This window comes from Lolium perenne, chromosome 1, assembly GCF_019359855.2.
Source record: "Lolium perenne isolate Kyuss_39 chromosome 1, Kyuss_2.0, whole genome shotgun sequence".
Lineage (NCBI taxonomy): Eukaryota > Viridiplantae > Streptophyta > Magnoliopsida > Poales > Poaceae > Lolium > Lolium perenne.
In genome coordinates, this window is record NC_067244.2 from 3,233,976 (window position 1) to 3,251,443 (window position 17,468).

At 47.3% G+C, this 17,468-nt stretch overlaps 2 long non-coding RNA genes across 3 annotated transcripts in view; one reads left to right on the forward strand and one right to left on the reverse strand.

Annotated features, from left to right (window-relative positions):
• The window catches only part of LOC139835918 (uncharacterized), an 87,341-nt gene that overhangs the window by 64,017 nt on the left and 5,856 nt on the right, over positions 1-17,468 (forward strand). The window lies entirely within an intron of this gene.
• On the reverse strand, positions 8,811-12,170 carry LOC127341188 (uncharacterized). Of its 2 annotated transcripts, none has more exons than XR_007875324.2 (3): positions 11,929-12,170; positions 11,646-11,807; positions 8,811-9,069 (listed from the first exon to the last, which is right to left on the reverse strand). It is a non-coding gene; the product is annotated as an uncharacterized lncRNA (long non-coding RNA). The 2 variants fall into 2 exon arrangements; XR_011754004.1 differs by lacking the exon at positions 8,811-9,069 and adding an exon at positions 9,077-11,571.

Consider the following 17,468-nt stretch of genomic DNA (forward strand, 5'->3'; position numbering starts at 1 on the left):
AGAAATGATGTGTAATAATTTATTGTACCAAACTTTGTTGAATGGATCATGTGAATTATATTATCTGTGATGTGTTGGGTGTCCATTTTCGAATGATTCGATTGATTCGAGATACCACTGATGATACATGAAATTTGGAGTGACTTAGTCATACTCCTGCCTAGGCGTATAATATGCATACTCGTAGTCTTCATAGTCGCCGCCGTTGTACTGGTAGTCGTCGCCTTCTAAGTTGCCGCCGTCGTCGTCGCTGCCATCGTCGTCGCTGTCGTCGGGCGGCGCTCGTGGCTCGAACTGAGGGTAGCGCAGGCGGGGGATATCGCCGGCCGTGATGTAGTCCAGGATGCTCTGTAGAGTCCGGCCGTACCACCATAGCCGACGGCCGGCCTCGTGGAAGTTCCCAGGAGGCAGACCATCCTCCTCATACCTGGCGAGCGCCCTGTCACGCCGATTGATGAAGAAGGCGTCCCAAGTATGCTGGTTATCGGGATGCCAGCGGGGATTCATCCGCTGCTCCGGTGTGAGGTCGAGGTAGTAGTGGTTCGTGATGGCCGCCCGGCGCGCAGTACCCTGAGGGACGGGAGGGACCGGCACGCCTCCGGCGCTTAGGCTCCAGCCGGCGGGGACGCGGTAGCCCGGTGGGCAAGGGTAGTTCGAGGCGCAAAGCTCCTCCACCTACTGGTAGGTTAGAGTGGGTACGGTGGAAGCCATGAGAGAGTGATGAGAGATTGTAGAGATGTGATAATGCTGGCCAAGCCGGGCTACATATATGTAGTGAGAAATGGCGGGAAAAATGGGAGCGGGAAGACAGGAGGCGGGAAGAAAGAGGCGGGAAGAAAGAGGCGGGAAGAAAGAGGCGGGAAGAAATGGTGGGTGCAACCGGGACTAAAGGTGGTTTTGTATCATCTAATAAAATTGTCGGTGGGATAAGGATGTCTGGGTAAGCTTTAGTCCCGGTTGGTGGGTGCAACCGGGACTAAAGGTGGTTTTTGTGTCATCTAAGAAAACTGTCGGTGGGATAAGGACGCGTGGGTGGACGCACTGCTCGATGAGATAAAGCATGTAGCGCACGACACCCTGTCGGAGGAACAAGACAAAGGAGCATCGATACGCCTTGGCAAGCAGACCAACAAGCCAACCTATCAGGTAGGGAGAGTTTCATCCCCATGGATGGAGTTAAGGGTTGGAAAATCTCCCGTGGCGCAGCTTCTCGAAGATGTCGTTGGTTTACACGCCCTACGGCATCTTCGGAAGTTGCGCCTCGGAATTTTTTCCTGCAAGCCCATGAAAGACAGAGGCGGGAAGACAGAGGCTTGAAGAAATGGCGGGAAGACATAGGCGGGAAAGAACTGGCGGGAAGACGGGCCGGGAAGAACTTGTGGGAAGACAGAGGCGGCCGGGAAGAACTTGTGGGAAGCGGGGGGCGGGAAGACAGATGAGGGAAGAAATTGGATTTTTCTGATTTTTTTGATATATTATTTGTATTTTTTACATTTTGAAATGAATTAGTTGGATTTTTCTGATTTTTTTGATATATTATTTGTATTTTTAACATTTTGAATTGAATTAGTTTTATTTTTCTTAACTTTTTGATATATTATTTATATTTTTAAGATTTTGAAATGAATTAGTTTTAGTTTTCTAAATTTTTTGATATATTATTTGTATTTTTAAGATTTTGAAAAGAATTAGTTTTTTTTTGAATTTTTTGATATATTATTTGTATTTTTAAGATTTTGAAATGAATTAGTTTTATTTTTCTGAATTTTTGAAATATTATTTGTATTTTTAAGATTTTGAAATGAATTTGTTTTATTTTTTGTGAATTTTTTGATATATTATTTGTATTTTTAAGATTTTGAAATGAATTAGTTTTATTTTTCTGAAATTTTTGGATATATTATTTGTATTTTTAACATTTAGAAATGAATTAGTTTTATTTTTCTGAATTTTTGATATATAATTTGTATTTTTAAGATTTTGAAATGAATTAGTTTTATTTTTCTGAATTTTTTGATATATTATTTGTATTTTTAACATTTAGAAATGAATTAGTTTTATTTTTCTGAATTTTTTGATATATTATTTGTATTTTTAACATTTAGAAATGAATTAGTTTTATTTTTCTGAATTTTTTGATATATTATTTGTATTTTTAACATTTAGAAATGAATTTTTTTTTTGGAAAAAGATCTTTGGTCGCGGTTGGCCTGGCAAATCTCGACAAAAGGTTATTTCCGCGGGAACGGAATTCGGGCGAAAATACCTTTAGTCACGGTTGGTGTGGCGCCTCCCTATAAAAGCTCGCGGCGCGAACGGCCGCGCCAGTTCTTCTTCCTCCGCCGAAAACCGCTGTGTACTGAGACGCTGCCTCTCGACGCCTCCTCTCGACGCCTCCTCGACGCCGACGACCGCACCCACGCCGCCGCCCTCGCCCGCCGCCATCGACGCACGACGACCGCCGCCGCCGCCGCCGCGAAGACCGCTCCGCCGGGCCCCGTACGTCGTCTCTGAGCGCGGGTGCGCGGCAACGCCTCTCCGCGGCCGCCTCCCTGCGCCGCACACCACACTCCGCCGCACACCACGCGCGTGCCGCCACACACCTCCGCCGCCGCCGCACACCTCCGCCGCCGCCCACCCGCCACAGCACGGCGCCCCTGCCTCTCTCTTATTTTTTTTTAACTTAACAAAAAAAAATTAAAACTTGATAATTAAAGTGTAATTAAAGTGTAACAAAAAAACTTAGTTACAAACTCAAAAAACTAAAAAAAACGGAGTTACAAATTTAATTACACTTTTTTTTGTTTTTTTTTGTTCTTTTTAATTTTAACTTAACAATAATTTAGCTTAACTAAAATTAACTTAACAAAAAATTTAATTTAACAATAATTTAGCTTAACTAAAATTTTGACTTAAAAAATTAACTTAACTAAAATTTTGACTTAAAAAATTTTGACTTAACAAAATTTTGACTTAAAAAATTATCTTAACTAAAATTTGACTTAACTAAAATTTGACTTAAATTTTTTGACTTAATTAACAATAATTTAGAAAATCTCTATCTTTTTTTTAATTTAGAAGAAAAAATAAATAAAAAAAAGAACTATATTTCAACTATGAGAGTTAACTTAACTAACATTTGACTTAAAAATTTTGACTTAAAAAATTTGACTTAACTAAAATTTGACTTAACTAAAATTTGACTTAAATTTTTTGACTTAATTAACAATAATTTAGAAAATCTCTATCTTTTTTTTAATTTAGAAGAAAAAATAAATAAAAAAAATATATTTCAACTATGAGAGTTAACTTAACTAACATTTGACTTAAAAATTTTGACTTAAATTTTTTGACTTAATTAACCACCGCGCGTATATGGATGGGGCGGCGAGGGGGCGGCGCAGAACTTTGTGCGCCGCGCCCCCTCGTCGCCCCCTCCGTATACGCGCGGTGTTTTTTTTTTGGATCGAGAGGGGGCGGCGAGGGAGGCCCCTATGTGTGTTGTCCTCGGCACCGCCACCGCCCCCCTTTCGCCGCGGTTGGTGTCCCCAACCGTGACTAAAGCTCAATGCCTATAAAACTTCGCGCGCCCGCGCGGTTCACTTCATCTTCTTCCTCGAACACGCCGACCGCCCCCTTGTTTACTTAATTAATTAGTTTTTACTACATGTTTTCAGGACTGACATATGGCGGACGATAGAGCTGACCCGATTATGGACAACTATGATTCGGATGCTGAAGAACATATAATGGACATCATAAAGGGCGGTGTTCCTTATGTGCCGACCGAACAAGATGAAGAAGAGGATATTTCTTCTTATCTGAACCTTGACGGTGAAGATGAAGGTCGTCAGCGAGGTGATGACGAAGGAACGAACATTGTCGATGGAGGTCAACCGTCGATAAACGACGATCTTCAATTGCAAGTAGCAACCACCTCCGGCGAGGTATATATATACATTGAGCCTCTGGTGATACACACTTACTGATTTGAATAAATATGTGTACTAACGCGCGCGACTCTCTTTCTTATTTTAGCCCTCGGCCGGATCGTCGAAACAATCGAGTACGGCGTCAAAGCGTGGCGCAACCAAGATGATGAAACAAGGAGAAACATATACCATCGAGGTTGTCAGTGCAACCGGCAAGCCGCTGGAGCCCCAAAAGCACTCCACCAAGTTTATCAACCAATGCGGAGCCGTTGTTAGAGACAACGTCCCGATCACCGTCCAGGAATGGAATGAGCCAAAGAAGGCACGTCTTGGTTTCAGTTTTGTCGACAAGAGAACAAAAAAAGATTGCTGGAGAAAGCTTATGGAACATTTCGTTCTACCTCCGGAATACAACAAAGTCGATGAATTCGGTAACGAGATTCCGGATGGACGTGAGAGGAGGAGGCTAGTCAAACAGTTCGCTCATCATAAGATGGCCGACGCATTCCGGAAATTCAAGCACAATCTAGCCCGTGACTATGTCAACAAGAACAAGACTCCGGATTTCAAAGGACAATATGAGAAACAGAAAGATGATTGGCCAGAATTTGTGAGGCAAAAGAAATCGGAGCATTTCATTGAAACATCGGAAAAAAATAAGGAAAATGCGGCTAAGAAAGAGTACAATCATATTATGGGGCCAGGAGGGTATCGCCTTTCGGAGCCTAAGTGGGAGAAGATGGAGAACGACCTGAGGGCGCGAGGAATCCCTCTAGGTGCAGAGGGATGGGACCCAAGGGCCAAAAGCTGGTGGTACGGGCATGGGGGATCGCTAGACCCGGAGACAGGGGTGTGTGTTCACCGGAAGAAAGCGTTTAAACCCACCCAAGCCCTTATTGACGCAATGAGGGATGCTCAAGAGGGGAAGATCAAGTTCAATAGAGAGAATGACGCGCTGACAAAAGCCCTCGGGAATCCTGAACATGGTGGACGTGTACGAGGCAAAGGCTCCATTCCGTGGTCCGTCGGGTTTTCCCAGGACAATGACCCGTACGGTTACAGAAGCCGTAAGAGAAAGACGGATCGGGATGCAGATTTTATGGGAAAGTTGGCATCGGAAATCCATGACCTGAAGCGGATGGTGTATGATCTAGCAAAAGAAAGATCGGCTGCTGCAGGGCCGCATGAAGATCTCGGTAGCCAGCAGCGGAGAAGCAGTGTGGCTTCCATGGAAGCCCCGCCTGGTGCTAATGCACCCTTGCTGGCCCCGGCTGGTGCTACCTCGGCTGGTGCTAATGCACCGACGATCGAGATTCGTGCACCGGAGCCTCACTACCCCGTGGATGATGTAAAGGAGATGAAAGAATGTGATCTGCATTTTCCAATGGGGGGCATATGTTCCACGAAGGTAGCTAGCGGCAGTGCTTTACCCTGTACACCTGGAGCACTCCACCACAATAACCCCATTGAAGATGGCTATGCTCGTGTCACGGTGGATGAAATAGTCCAAGGGTTTGAGGAGCTGGAGATTGACATTGCTACACCCGAAGGGGAGAGAAGACTTGGAGATCTCAAGCGCCAGTTCATTCTATGGAAAAAGAAGTACATAGTGTTTCCAGGCGAGGCACCAAGGCTAACAAGTCCACCCCCCTCCGGTGGTGGTGGTGGTGGCGGTGGTGGTGGTGGTGGTTCACCTACACCTCCTTCACGTCAGCCGACGCCGCCCCCCAATCCACCTCCGGCGGGTAAGCAGACGCCGCCCCCCAGTCCGCCTCCGGCGTGTACGCCGCCCCCCAATCCACCTCCGGCGAAGAAGCAGAAGCAGTCCTGGACTATTAACCCGGACCCTTATGTACCTAAGACCACTAAGGTACCGGAGCCATCACTGAAGCCTCTCCTCCCAAGGCCTTGGGAACTTAGTGAAGATGAAAACAAATTGGCCGCGGCTACTCAGTATGAGAAATGGAAGGCGGATATGAAGGAGAAAAAAGAGCCTGAGCCCAAGCCAGTATTTACTGAGAAGGAAAAGAAGTGGGCTAAGTCATTTTTTAGCACACCGTCCCAAGCCGAGAAGAATATGCCTGACGACTATGGACGTGAACTTCGTAGGCAAGCACTCATATTGAAGAAGAAGAAAGACTTGGCGGAAAAGAGGAAGAAAGCCTTGGAGGAGGAGAAAGAAGAAAGTAAAAAAAGCGGGAAACAAGTTGCCCAACTCGGGGAACAAAATAAACAATCGATCCCCCCGCTCATAGTGAAAGCCGCTGGTCCGGATGCTGAACTAATGGACCCCGCTATCATAGAAGCTGCGGCAGCACAGGGAATGACTGTAACGGGTGCCAGAGAAAAAGCGGCCGAGATCGGTATGACTCTTCGTGCAGTGTTAGGCCTTGAGGAGGCGCCAATGAGTGAGTTAGCAATTACATATGTGCCGAATGGGCCTCTCGTCGAGCCTGCGCAGGAAGAGGATCTACCAGCACAAATGCAAAATCTGCTACGTTGGTACAAGGGTTACATAAAAAATAACGCCGGCAAAGAATATATTTATGCGGAAGTTAGACATGAGCATCACTTCAAACATTACTATGTAACAGTTCATATGAGTGAATTGTTCCAGCTGTTCAATCTGCGCGAGCTCGACAAATCTATCATCAGTTGCTACGTTCTGTAAGTGATTTATTTCTACCTCATCTTGTTCATTGCCTGCACTATATATATTGTCCTAACTATATTGTTGTGTACGCTATTATGCAGAATGAAGATTGGGGAATGCAGAAAAATGAACATCCATGATGTTGGGTTCATTGACCCACATATCGTTAATGGATATGTGTTAGAAAGACACCCCCGCGACGTGGAGCAAGACCTGTACGAGTTTCTTACAAAGCAGCAACTCAAAAATCAAATTCTATTTCCTTACCATTTTGGGTGAGTGTTTCTGTCTTGAGCACATTCTTTGCTGTTTACTCCATGCATGGTATGTCTAATCGATGAGTTATGCATGACTGTGCATGTATTGTGTCCGCAGGTTCCACTGGATTCTGCTCATAATTGAATTTCACACCTCCAGAGTTCTCATCATGGACTCTCTGAATATGGATCCAAAACTTTGGGTCGACATGAGAAATATGCTGCAAAGGTAATTATTTTCAATCATTTGCGCTCTATATCGATCAGCCTCTTTCGTTCATTTTCTAATATGAAGTAACTAATAACTCCCTGTTCATTTAATTTTCTTTGCCCTGTAGGGTTTGGAGACGGTTCTCAGATCAAATGGTCGGTGAATTCAAAAAAGAGCTAGAATTTAGAAGGTTACTTAATGTGGATATTCAGCCACCGGGGACCAATCTATGTGGATACTATGTTTGTGAGTTCATCCGGAGACACACCTCTGAGCGGAGGCCGTCGGATAACAACGTCAAGAGGAATAACTTCCGAAAGACGCTTAGTCCAGAAGCTCGCTTCCGACCAATTCAAGAGGAACTAGCAGGATTTTTGATGAGGGAAGTCCTCCATCCTAAAGGAGAACACTATGTAGAGGACGTAGAACTTCTGATGCAGTAAATTGTGTATGGAAACTTGTTCGAAATTGTATATGGTCATCCGAGATTGAATATATATTGTATATTCCTCTTGAATTCTTGTTGGTTCTAATTTCAAACTTGTTTGAAATTATATATTCATATGCATGTATATAGTAGCGTAGAATATATGTACTGAAACTTCTTCAAAATTAAAATAAAACACAAAATAAAATATAAAAGAAATAAAACACTAAAAAGAAACCAGATTTAGGGGGGGAGGGGGGCTAAAACCCTAAACCCGTGGAGGCCTTTAGTCGCGGTTGGCCAGGCGAACCGCGACTAAAGGTCCTCCGCCCCGACGGACGCCTGGTGGCCACGTGGACGGGCCTTTAGTCGCGGTTCGTAAGCAACCGCGACTAAAGGGGGGAGCCTTTAGTCGCGCTTATCTAGTCCCGGTTGCGCAACCGCGACTAATGGCAGTTGCGAACCGGGACTAAAGCCCCTTTTTCTACCAATGTGGTTCCAGATCCGTCCGATGCACCATACTCGTTATACCAATATCTGCATGGCAAAGATATCTATCAAGCTAATAAATTGTTTACTCGAACAAAACATCGGATTCGTCTTGTAGATGAATGAATCAAGGCTTGGAGACTCAACCTGAGTCTGCGGCTCGAGTAGCGTCTCGAGGGCTACTGACATGGGGATGACTTATCGGGTCCGCACGATTGGTGTCCCTGGTATAGATCCAGGAAGGAGCCCGTAAGGCCCATAATGAGGTAGAGGACTCGGAAGCACCCGGAGCCCAGAAACCAGACGTAAAGAGCAAGTTATGGCCCATCAAGTAGCCGACATTAGCATAGGCCCATCTTTGTATTTGTAACCGACCCGTATTGGACTCTGAGACCCGACCTCGCATATAAAGGCTGGGCGGAGCCAACGGGGAGAGAACTCAGATCAACTCATAGCATAATCGCTGTAACCCTAGATCGATTCAAGTAATCCAACGACTTTGTGTTCTTTCATCAACAACACCGGACCTTCTCGTTTGTCTGATAAGCCGACGAAATTACCAGCGCACCTCTTTCCCTGAAACCCGAGTCCATGAACCATGGACATTGCCGAGGTTACCTCTCGTCAAGAAGCCATATTGCTTTTATTATTATAGAAAAATTGCCCGTGCGTTGCAACGGGAGTTACAAAATAAAATTTTGGTCAAAAAATATCGACGAGAGGTAGAAGTTGTACACTGTTGGAAGGTGGCGGTGCATTGCGGAAGCTCAGGTAAGTGAAACCAAGGAGAAAGGATAATCATTTTTTTTCTTGCAATCGAGCAACATTCAGTAGGCTAAAGATTGGTCTACCGCTTTCTATCGGTTGAGGCCTGAGCCGAGTTAAGAACAATTATTATGTAAGACTTTCAAAAAACTGCTTGTTAAATGTCAAGTTTACAATTTTATTTTACAATTTGGATGTGAATCACCATAAATAAGCAGATTTGCACAATATATTCCAACCTCCATTTTCCATAAAAGTTCAAGGAACCTGATTCCACACGATGAATTGGATTTATTTATTTACTCCATATTCTTCGGTCTTGAACTCCTGACAAACTAAGATAAACAGAAAAAATATCAACATTAGAGGCCACCAAACCTTGAAAGCAGTCTTATTGCGCAGGTTATTGTTGGACTTAACATCACCATAGCAATCCTGGTCGTCAGAAAGAAACACGCATGAAAGAACCAAAGCTGAAAAGATAGATAACCAAATGTAATTGTACATATCACGCGACTGTAATCATCTTGATTTATTTAAATTCATGCAAAGGTATACACAGAGGGCAAACCAATTCAGCAGCAACTATATCACATTGCGTCAGCCTGAATCTCATGAAGCTCCTCTCTAATTTGTCGCACATAGAAGGACTTATGTCACTTGAACACCAAATTATTGCACCGGGGACTAAACAATCCATTGGCTTCAACCTATGTATCCTCCTTGCTCAAATTCTGAGCGGGAGGGAGAATAGCAGTATCTGCTCCAACCACGTTGCGTTCTGCGCCTCGGTGTCCTCCTTGTTTCCAGTACGTTGTGGTGAGGCCAAAGCTCGGTTCGGCCTCCAAAAGCAGACCCCCTCGTCGGTACAGTCGACAAGAAAATTCTTCAGCGGACGCCGAGTATCTGCAGATCCACCTTGCTTGCTTCCATCGGGGCAGCGGCTGCCTAGTCTGGCGCAGTCTTCGGGCTGCCTTCGTGACAGCCACACGAGGGCCGCTTCTTCAAGTCGGCGCCGGCCGTGGCCCAAGCTGGCACCAGCATGGGGCTGCTTTGGTGACGGCCGCCGAGGGTCGTTCTCCATTAGTCTCGACATCGGAGACAGGGGCAGCGGGTTCCTTGAGGATCAGTTGGACGCCATCTAAGCGAGACCGTACAGATCCATTATCGATAGATCGACACACGCCGATGCACACGTCGAGGCACGCCACCGCAACCCGCCATGAAGAAGTCGTCGGTTCCTGCCTAGCCGAAGCTGGACACCCACCTGACGAAACAATGACCTTCGAAAGCGGCACCACCGTCCAGCCAGTCAGACGTCCTGGTCGCCATGAGAACATGAACTCCATGCCGTCAGCCTGCTTGGCGCACGCCGCCGCTGCCTAGAATGAGAAGAACTCGTCGGCCGCCTGAGAAGAACTTGTCGGCCGCCTCCGACTACTACATCACGAGATAGTGAAATACTTCATTGATTTGATAGTTGCCGCACGATAGATCCTTGCATATTTATGCATGGACTCCGGAGTCCGGACCGGACACAGGGTGCTGCATGGCGTCGACTGCTAAGCGGCAGAGAGCTCGCAGGAGGAGTGCAAGCATAGCTACTTGTCGATGCAATCATTGTGGAACGCGTGCCAGCATCGCCGCAGCAAGGCGTGAAAAGTCCCCGACGTCGAACTCCGTAGTGCATATGACACAATCCGCCACGGGTCCTCTAGGGCGACATCCCTCTGCGGCGATGCTGTCTCATCTAGTCCGCTCCCGTCGCAGGGCGGAGGAAGTGGCTCGCGTGAGAGAGCTACACCAGGTTGTGTGGCGGTATGGCCTGTAAAGACAGCTACGCCGCGCAGATCGCGGCGCTGCTCCACAGGATTGTGCGATTATGCGGCAAGAGCCAAGCCGTGAAGAATTTGTAGTGTGGTTTTTGACTTCAACACAATTTAGATCTTGTATGTGCTCGTTGCTGGCATTGCTGCGCTCACCGCGGCCATTGACCTCGCCGCCGCTTCCCACGCAGCCAGCAGCCCTTGCCTCAAATCTCGGCGTCGCCAGCGGCGTCCGCCACCTATGCTTGCTGGACACTTGAGCCCGTCGACATCACCACCTGATTCTTGCTAACAGAAATCGATCATGGAAACCGAGATCTGCGGGACAACTCCCTCGTCGTACGTTGTCTACTTATACACAGATTTGCATTGACGTACCTATCCTGAACTCTAACCTTAGTTGAGTTGTACTCGGTTGCTAGCTAGCCACATAGACTGGATTGTGCCACGTTAGGAAAAAAAACGTGTATAGGAAGGAACGGGCGGGGACGGACGAACAAACCATAGATATCTTGGGACGGACGAACGGATCAAACCGCGGAAACACTTCGTACTTTATTATTAGGTATAGATTATATATATATACTAGGAAACTTGCCCGTGCGTTGCTACGGGGCAGGACCAAAATCAACTTTAGACGAAAAACGTCAACTCGCGACCCAAATTTTGCCCTAAAGTTGATCCGCCCACATAATCTACGGATTGGCCCGCCATCGCCTTAGGTGCTCTTACAGTGTCGATCATGATTAATTGTAGAGAGCCTCAGTTTTTCTTTTATGTAAAACGTGTCAGTGGATTGGAACGGCTGTGTGCATCTCAGCTATGCATAGGCCGGGTGTAATACTTAAACCTTATAAATAATAAAGCATCATTGGAAAAAATAATCCTAGCCTTAGTTAGCCTTTTCGTCTGAATCTTTATTTATTTATTTGATCCACCTCCACCGGCGCTACAACCGCCAAATCACCTCCACCTTTACCATAGACAGGAAAACCAACTATGTAGTGAAAACTGCACGTCAAACTTGTCAATTACTAAATGGCTAGATGCAAACCAAAATAATAGAAGTAGGATGCGAGCTATACCTGGAGTAGACGAACTGATTCTCCTATATGCCATCCTTGCTCACGCACGCTCAGTTTGCGTATGGTCGACGCCCCATGTACTTTCCGGCAAGGTGCACTTGCAAGATCTGGCTCGGCATGGAACGCTCGTGAACGGTTCGCAGCTAGCAGGTGCTTTTGACCCTATCAAACGTGAGCATAGCAGCAAAGCGTAAGCTAGCTGGCCTGATTGATCCATGGATTTATCTAGTGCTCCTGTACTAAGCTAGCTAGATGAGCTAATTAATTTGATGTGTAAGATTACCCAAATCAACATCGAACAGCTGAACCTGTTGGATTAAGCAAAAGGCGCACGTAGCAGCAAAGCATAAGCTGGCCTGGTTGATCCTCGATCGATCTGGTAGTCCTGTACGAAGCTACCAGATACGCTAATTAATCTGTGGTGCAAGCTTATCCATAGCAACCTCGATCAGCTGAACCTGTTTTCGGGCGTGGCCAGCCGGCCGGGAAACGCCGCGGCCGGCGGCAGCGCAGCGCGTGGCTGGGAGGCAGCCAGGCAAGCCACGCCCGTGCATCTATACATACACATATATACATACACTCATCTAAGGCTGGACGTACGGGCCGAGTTTTTGGCTCGGCCCGAGCTTTTCTCGGCTCGGCCCGAGTTGAGCTCGGCCCGCATAAGATGCAGCCCGAGCCGAGACTAATTTTCTGGACCGTAGCGGGCTAAAATCTCGCCCGGCTCGGCCCGAGCCAGCCCGTTAGCTCGTGATTTTTTTTCTTCGAATTAACAGGGGGACGTGATCTGGGCCTGGTTTGAGTGGTTTCTGGCCCAAAACGAAACGTGGATGGTTGAATGGATCGATCAGGTCATGCACGGACTTGGTAATCGGTCTGATTCGTGTCTGCCTCCTTACAGCACAGGCGCTGCGCCGCCCCCGCCCATGATATCGCCTCCGCCGGCCGCCTAGCCCTCCCCCTCGCGCCCCACCATCTTCTCCGTCCACACCAGCACCACCGCCCGACTCTGCTCCCTAGACCGTGGCTGCTGCAGAAAGGATCTGCTGGGTGGTAGCCATGAAGGAGCTCATCGCCGGTGTTTCTTCCGCGCCGTCGAACGCCCACGATGGGATCTCACCGGTGCCGGCGTCGTCCGGGCCTATAGGTCTCCTCCACTGCTACCCATAGTCCTCCACCGTGGGGCCCACATGGCAGTGACTATAGGTGCCCAGCTCGCGAGCCGAGCCCATTTTTCAAGCTCGTGGAACAAACGAGCTAGCCCGAGCCGAGCCCATTTGGAGCGAGCTAAAAGCAGGCTCGCACCGAGCCCAGCTCGAGCTGGCTCGTGTCCAGCCTTACACTCATCCCTATGAACATACGCACGCACACTTTACCTCTATAAGCATCTCGGAGTGACTGAGTTCTAGTTGTGGTTGCCTATATATATGGAACCAGGGGCCAGGGTGGGAGCGTCGTAATCGACCTGGAGTTGGAGTTGTATTCCTACCGTGGAAACAAACGAAGCAAACGATGTAGACAAAGCCACGCACGAAAGCGCATACATAGACTCCTACGGTGGTAGGACTTGAGGCCACGTACGAAGTGCTTCACAGGAACGTGGGGAGATGCGACGCGACAGACAAAGCACATTTAAGCGGTGGCATAGGAGGACGTAATTTCGATACAAATATATATAGGGGTAAATCTAAGTTGGATGAAAAAAAGGAAAGCCTTAGCTCATTTATTATTATTATATACTAGCACAAAAACCATGCGTTGCTACGGTGTCACGCAAAATAAAATAGACATCAATTATAATAAAAATATAACGACTATAACGGAATGTAAATCTCTCCTGCTCACTTGGAAAGGTAACGGCTCTAGAGAAGAGAAGAGATTCACTGCTACCACTAAGGTTGGCAGCATGGGCATGTTGTCTTCCTGGCTAATCTCTATGCATCTTTTAATTTCAACCATATGTTGTGATTCCATCTCAACAATCTAAACGTGGTGTCACAGATACTTGATCAATTTAAAATCACAAAGCAGCACACTGACAAATCAATCACCGCACCCGCACGTAATGACACTGCCACCACGAGCGCCTGCCCATGCTTCCCTTCCATCCGCCGCCCGTCGACGTCTTAGTGTCGCCTCTCGCGATGTCCTAGATCCTGCTCTGCCTCCGACCGACGCCACCAGTCTGCCGTCCGCCACCCGTGCACGTGCAAGTCCCACGACCCATTAAATAGTGGCTCTCCTTTTTTGTAGATGGGCGGTGGCCACCGAACCAATCAAACAGTTTTTTACTTGTGCCCTCTGTTTGATAGGTGCGCCGGCGACCATCAGCATCGTTCGGCATACATGCAGAGCCGTGGGCATCTTATTCCATCCGCTAGGGTGTGCAAACTTAACTTGACATTTCACTGAAACACCACATTAGATAGAAAATTTGCAGAAAATATAAAAATAAAAAGGACAATTAAAACACAATTGTGATCTACTGAGTATATACCTGATATCCTGAACGACTCTTTGCCTTTACATATTTAGATAGATTGCTTTTCACGTGACTGGCTTGCAGTCCTCCACCTCTACTCCAATAGTAGAAGCAAGAACTCCCACGGTGGCTCGCCAAATACACTATCTGTACATGCTGGATGTGGAGAAGAACTCGGATCTTTGATGAGCTCCCTTCTGCAAGCAGCAACACAAGTACTCCTAGCTGCATTTATCCAAAAACAACGGTTCTCGAGCCATGATGGTAACACAAACCTGGAGGTGTTCTTTGTGGTGATATCAAACTACTCCCAGATGTTGGAGTCGAGGTTGGGGCTTTGGGGACTGGTGACTGGGGATTGTTGGTCTGCTATCAACTTGGCTTGGCTATGCTCTGGCCAAACATGTCGCACCTCAATCTGACGCTCGCGGAGATCCAGGGCGTGATCCCGGCAGAGATCAGCGATGTCATAAACATTACCGTGAACATGTCGAGCAACCAGCTAAACAGGAGGGTCCCGGCGTCCATCTACCCACTGCTGAAGCGATAAGCTCTCCCTATCCAACGTCCTGACGGGCACGATCCCCAACATGCATAAGGTCCCAACACCTGCTTGTTTTCTATTCTAAGCCGCTGATAGAGATTGAATGGCAAAGGTGGATCAAGGCGTCAGCGGAACTGGGTAATGTCGATGTACGACGACGATCCAATGGTCTTTGGGACTCGGGGAAGGTGCGCTCGGGTGAGGAGTGCCACAGAGCGGTCGAAGGAATGCTTGTAAGGTCCTGGCGCGGCCCTAGAAGGCGGCGGCTCGATTTGTGGCGCAGAAGCTCCGGCCTAATCCAGGCGGTATTGCAGGCTTCGTTCCACCGATCATGGATGGGTAGAGAAGGACCTAGGAGCTCTGTTGACGATGAAATTCTCGATTTCAATATTCTGTGGCAAACAATCTCTGTTGATAGGAGTTGTTCTACGTTTTATCTGGTAATCGGGAGCAGAGGGGACAGGTTATGTATAAAGGAAATCGAGTAGGAACCGTCCCGGTTCGATTCGAGTTCTGGTGAAACTGAACAGTGGAACCCGGAGGAACGTATACATGATGAACTCTGTTTCTTGCGCTACAACAAAACTTACCATAGAAGTCTTCTTTGCGCGACGGACCAAAGAAAAGGAGCGGACGACGGAAATTACAACGGACCAAACCACAGAAACGCTTCTGCCTTTATTATTAGTACTAGGAAATATGCCCGTGCGTTGCACTGGGAGAGAAAAAATCCACAAAATCATAAACTGTTAAATCACTCCACGTAGCTCCTCTTTGTTTCGCCAATAGTCGCCTCCGTCTCGCGACGAGCGGATGTAACTGTTGCTACACTTGTGGTCGCACAATGTCTGCTTCGACCGTAAGACCTCGTCACATGGTCGTCGAACATGGCGTACTTTATAATCGTGTATAGGATCTTGAATTCTCGATCGAAACCCTAGTTGGGGCAATTTATGAGTATCGGTTGACAAGCGAGTGTTAATGAAGACGGCAACAAAGTATTACAAATTGAGATCAATTTAAATCTAAATAAACATATAAAATTATTAATCATGAGCAGCTAGCTTTGAGGAAAAAAGAAAGCAATTTTAGTAACACAAACAACGTCAGCTAGCTATCTTAATTTAGCCAGATAAATTTTGTCAAACAAATCTAGCAAAAAGTCTCACGCATTCCAGCAGCACCACGTTGGCCACATCCAAGGCCAGTAGCGTGCACGCGCTCCAGCCACGGCCAGCAGCCAATCGGCGACCCAGGAGAGCAGCGCGCATGGCCGAGGTGATGCACGACGCCCTGCCACCGAGGCACAACACCACGTTCCCATCGCCTGCGACACCGTTTTTGTGGAATCCCCGCCGGGAGCACCGCGAAGGCGCCCTGTTGAGCTCCGAGGTCAAGGCTCGTACGCGTAGCAGCAGCTTGCGCTGTTGCGTAGTTCCCTTAGGACGCTGATGCAACTAAGTCCGCGGAGGCCACAGTGGTCGCGGAGCTAACACATCCCTCTCCGGCCCACGCAAAGGAGCTCCATGCCAAGATCGAGCTTGACCATAGCGGCATGGCCGCGCCGGCGGGCCACTGGATCAGCACTGGCTCGCCCATGATCGCCAAGCAGTCTTCGCAACCCGGCGTAACCTGCAGCCTGTACATATGCATGTTAAACATGGTCGACATCATGAGTTCATCACCCACACCGCCGAGGCCGACTCTGAGCCTATGAGGCCACCGTCGATGATTGTCAGGCTGCGCCGCCGCTGCATATATGTCCACGATTACTCCCGATGGCTGCCTTCGCCGCAGAGAAACAATACGTACGTACTACCATGGCTGCCGCTGCTGCATCGCCGTGCTTACTGCCGATGGTTACCACCGGTGGAAGACCTCAAGACCGACCATACGTACACTCCCGATTGCACGTACCTACTCCCGATGGCCGCCGCAACACCATCGCTCTCCTTTCCCTGAGACTCGAGAGACGCAAAAAGCGATGGTAAGGCCCGGACTGATTAAACGATGCGACATCTTCCTTGGCTCATACATATATGAGCGTTTACAAAGGCGTATGTGAAATCTGGAATCTTTTTAGGAACGAGGCCGGAGACCAATCCTGAATACCTGATACGTGGGAGACCAATCCTGATCGGTTTCCTTCCGAGCACAAACAGATTTTTTGATGAACTCGTTTGGTACGACAGACGCTGCGTGCTAGCTTCGGATGGACACAGAAATTAGCGATCAAAGGAAACGTTTAGGATGACGAAACGTTTTCTTGATTGATTGATGATTGACTTACCGGTGGCAAGGGTATGTAATTTTAACGAAAATTAGGGGTAAAAATAGACGAACCAACAAGAAGCCTTATTTTCTTTATTATTAGGTATAGATATAGATAGATATATTATATATATATATTATTAGGTATAAACTGGTACACATGCCCGTGCGTTGCAATGGGAGAAAAAAACTACTACACAAAGACGCACAATAAAAGTTGTCGTTGATTTTATAATTCTATTCCAACTCACATCAAGAAAACAAGTTTTAACAATAATTTCGAGAAACCATTACCAATAACCGTTCTTGCCGACATGCTGAGCGACGACAGCTGGCTTCTTCCCCTCCAGTGTTGTCGTTGCTGCTGCTACATACATCCCCCCTAGGCCTCGACGACACCTTCTGACCTGTGGTAGCACTTTGGGCCTCGGCTCAGAGTCCGCCACAGGATGCTGGTGACAAAGTAACTTCTCGTTGGTTCTTCTATAATTCTATTCCATCTAATATGAAGAGACAACAAACATCA